Raw genomic sequence first — 4,765 nt, 5'->3', positions numbered from 1 at the left:
TTAAAAGTTTAATTAGTCGCATTTTGTAATTTTTAACTTCCAAACCATCAAATTCAAATTTTTGTGTTGGCATATTGCTGTTGACAAAAATTTTTCCAGCAGAAACCAGCAGCTTCCCCTCAAATTGAAATGTCACTTTACTCTCTCAATTTCCCCTACTTTGCAAGTTTTTTGCGTACGCGAACGCTAAAACTTATAAGTTTTGGTTAAACTTGAACAATTAACACTTTCACTCAAAATTTTAAAGTGTTATTAACAAAACCAACGGAAAATTTAAAATTTGTTGATTAGAGCCTGTGAATTAAGGTAAGGATATTCTGATTGGCTTGTCTAATATAAACGCGAGGTTATAGAGTGTTACCGTTAAATAGTAATACATTTACGGCGAAATTGAAAATTCCGCATTATTTTCATACATTTGTCTGCAAGGGGTTAAAGAGATTAATCTAAAAGTGTAATGATTGATTAATTAACACCTCACAAAGGAATCGATACATTACAACTGATATGACATACATACATGCTACGAATGTTAATCCCGGGATTCCGGCCTTTTCTACATAGGCCCTGGGATTTTCGGGATTTGTAATTTGCACTGATGGCAATAATAGAAACTCCTTTTCTTGACCAGTATTGGCTATGTTTCTCCTTTTTTTATTTACACCCCTATTCTACAACGCTTTCGTATTCGGATTTTGCTACGAATCGTAGAAATGGTATTCTGCAATCCGAATCGAATTTCGAACTTTCGAAACACGCCGGCAACACAGAAAAGAGAATTCTCATTAGTTAGGCTTATAATCCCTAAGCGCGGCCGAAGGCGCTTGCACCAGGTGGTGGACCTAACAAAATGAATAATGATTACTTATAAAATTGAAAAGGTTTACAGGCGCAACTTACTGGAATTTTGACCTGAAAATTTTGGCACTTATTTCTTTAATTAGGGTGTCGCTACCTCTGAGAAGGATACGGCAGAAATCACGCTGGTATAGCCTATGAGTTTTTTGAATGATCATTATTCTTAAGTGAAACAAATAAAACTCAATAATAATTATTATTGCTTTTGAAAAAATTATATGTCCTTCTAACTAAAACTTTCCTATTCGTCCTTGTCAATTCAAAAAATTTTAATTTTTAAATTCTAAAGGAATTTAAATAATCGTGCATTTGGTACCCATATTTTTATTCTACATTGCATTGAATCTTTTAAATAACTTTTGAAATTAAGCATATCCTTGAAATAACAAAGTGCTTTAAAATAAATCCTGACGTCAAAGAGAACAAATAAAACGCCACTTTAAGTAAAAAAGTAGAATTATCATTTATTTTATGGTAGGAGAGCTTCTCAAGGAATATAAAAACAACTTTTTCGATTTAAGCTGTTGAAAAGAGGTGAATAACTAAAACTCGGGACTAATCTCGAGATCCCGGGATTGTGATAACGACATCCCGAAAATCCCGGGATCGGATAAAGCGAAAAAATTAACATCCCTTATACACACATTAATTCAGGAATGCTCTTTGTTAATTAATGCGAGGTCAAAGCAATACATTTTCTCAATTTCTGTTCCAATACAGCAGTAATTGTTGAATAGTAATAGTTGCAACATCATTATGCGTCCAGTAAAATTTTCCGAATCTTCTTTAGTGGTCGCTGCCACGCCCTACTTGCGAGCATTTTCGTTTTGTACTGTGGTTATGCCGCCATATTTTACTTTACGTTCATCTCCGGCCTACCACCGGTCATGGTTATTACATCTACTTCGTACATCTTTTATACTATACATTCTAGTACAATTTGTTATAAGCTTTTGGATAGCACAGGTAAATAATGAGTCAATTAGAAATTACGTGGACAAGCACTCCGCGGATAGTATTACTAAAGTTCTTAGTACTGGAATCACCATTGCACAAGTAACCGTGCAGGCTGCAATATGCATTCAAACACTGACCGGATGTCAACTTTTACGCAACATATTCATTAGTATTGTGCACTTGGAATGGGATGTCCGACAACACTACACGGATGACTGGCCATTAAGTGCTTTACGTAGGCGCCTGTGTTTGCGTTCAGGACTATGGCTACTAGTTGTCTGCACAATTGTTCCGTATCTATCTTATCAACTCACAAATACTGCAATATCTCCGATTGAACGAGTAATCACTGTCTATTTCGCAACGTTGGTACAGGTTAAAAGTGTTGAGTATTGTGTCAATGTGCAATTGGTACAGGAGCTGTTGCGTTTAGTGCAGCGACAGTTGCTCCATTTGAGGCGTGAACTGGTGCGCTGTGAAGAAATCGAATCTCGTTGGACCTTATATGCCGATCTGCACACGAACCAACAGCTTTTAGCGCGTGTTTGGAATTTGCTGAATAAAGTCGAACGATATTTTTGTATTCCAATGCTAATGCTCTTTTTCTATAATGGATTCTCTATAACACAGGCCATACATTGGGCTTACATCAATTTCGAGCAAGATGATTTAAACAAACGTTTGTGTAAGTTTCATTGCGTATGTAAAAATGTATTGCTAACACGAAACTCTTCAGTTTCAACAGTTACATAACACTGTAGGGAGGCTAAAATGATACGAAAAAACGCCGAGACCCGTAAACTTAATTTTGGGTCGTAGATTACGGACCTGTATAACATATTTCTAGACCAGGTAATTTTCCCAAGATATTTTCATTTTACGTTTGCATTATGACTGAAAAAATGCACACTTTTAGCATGGAAAATGTTACTCATACGCCATGTACGAGTAGGTACTTGTAGGACTGTGTGGACGATATGGCGTATGAGTGACATTATTTCTTGCTCCTATTTCATAAAAAAAATTATTATACATTTTCATTTAACTATTCAAAACTTCTTTATTTAGCCATCGATTTTTTCCTTGTTAAGGTTTAAATTTTTTTGGCATAAAAAATTAACATATATTGCGAAAATGACCTGATCTGGAAAAACGGTGTACGACCCAATATTAAGTTTACGTGTTACGGCGTTTTTTTTTTGTGTATTTTCAAAACATGAGATTTTGCCCACAGTGTAATTAAAAATAATTTTATAGCAGTTCCTTTGGCGCATCTAATAATTACACAGTGCAACACAAAAAAAGTGATAGGAATGAGACCAATTGCATTCATTAACAGAGGTCAAAATATGAATAAATACCAAAGCATTTTGAAAAGTTGGTTCCAATTTGTTTTTATATCGATTTGAAGTTGTGAATTTAAAAATTAAAAAATTAACAAGTGCAATGCACAAATTTCATACCTACATACCAAAGCTGTTAAATTTCCATTACGATTAGCAATCATTAATTTGTTTGCATTTTTAATTTTTGTGTTTTTTAATGTTCTTACATAACCCAGCAATTGATAATTAAATATGATTAAAAATAATCATTATTAATTGACATTAAAAGAATATTCAAATAATTAAAAATAATCAAATAATTAGAAATCAAATTATTTGTTTAGTTATTCTATTATTTTTAATTGTTTGATTATTTTTAGTTATTTGTTTGTTTTTCATTATTTGATTATCTTCAATTATGGGATTATTTCGAATTATATGAAGCCGTGTTTGGCAGGCAAATTTTTATAAATTATGTAGTATTAAATAACTGAAACTAAATTCACTGTACGAGACATTGTAAATTATCATCATTAATACTTTCAGAAAGAATTTTGTAGAGGGAATATTGGAGCAGATCATACATTTAGAAATAGGTATGTATGTATATTATTTGCAAACTATTATTCTCAAATTGAAATAAATCATGAAATTGAAAAAAACTTGAAGATAATCAAATATTATAGTAATATATTTAAAAAAATTAAAATTATTTTGAAATAATAAAATTAGTATATTGCGATTAGTATGCGATTTAAAAAAAACCAAAAATAATCAAATAATTTAAATTTTAAAGATATTTGCAATTTACCGTTATTCAACTGAAAAAAGTGGTTCCATTTAATCAAGTATAGCTGCAAGTAAAATAATAGCCACAAAATTCAAAACGATGTTGTTGGCAACTTATGTTTATTTATTTATTTATAATAATTTTCATTTTGAATATAGTTCGACCTATAACAGAACCACATCAATAAAAACGGTTTCAAAGCTTGCACAAAGTTCACAAAAACTAATCAAACTTCAAAAATTTATCCTCAAAATTTCGAGGTTTTTAATTGATTGTTGTTGCGTATCTCTCACAAAGAGAGTAATATAACAACAACCATATGGAACAAAAAGTTTAGATCGTTGAATCCGCCTCAAAGTGCAAGACTCAAGTCGCTAAAAATTACCCTTGTTTTTTTTAGATTTTTCTTTTGTGGGAGTATTTGCGTATTTTATTTCATATAAAAATTAATGTTGTTCAAGCGTTATATGAAAGAACCAATTGGATAATGTTCATACGAAATATAACAAATGAAAGGTAAAAGGTACTGACTCATACCATAACCGTTATTTTCAGACTTAATTTTTTAGTAACACAAGGTTTTTAACCGAACATAAGAAAGCAGTCTCCATTATAAAGGTTAAAAATGATCGAATAACTGTCAAATTCTACGCAAAAATTTAAATAAAAAATAACGATTATGCATTGATCCAAAAACAAAAGTCTTTCTATTTACCCAGCAAACACACTCTCCAACGTTAGAGAAAAGTTTTGAGTTTTACATTAGAATTCTAATGTAGTTCTCGAACCGAAAATCAGGTAGAGAACTATGCTAGAATTCGATTAGAGAATCATT

This window comes from Rhagoletis pomonella, unplaced genomic scaffold, assembly GCF_013731165.1.
Source record: "Rhagoletis pomonella isolate Grant_MI unplaced genomic scaffold, Rhpom_1.0 Rhpom_scaffold_00004, whole genome shotgun sequence".
In the NCBI taxonomy this organism is placed as follows: domain Eukaryota; kingdom Metazoa; phylum Arthropoda; class Insecta; order Diptera; family Tephritidae; genus Rhagoletis; species Rhagoletis pomonella.
The sequence above is the reverse complement of the archived record's forward strand: the minus strand, read 5'-3'. Positions refer to the sequence as shown.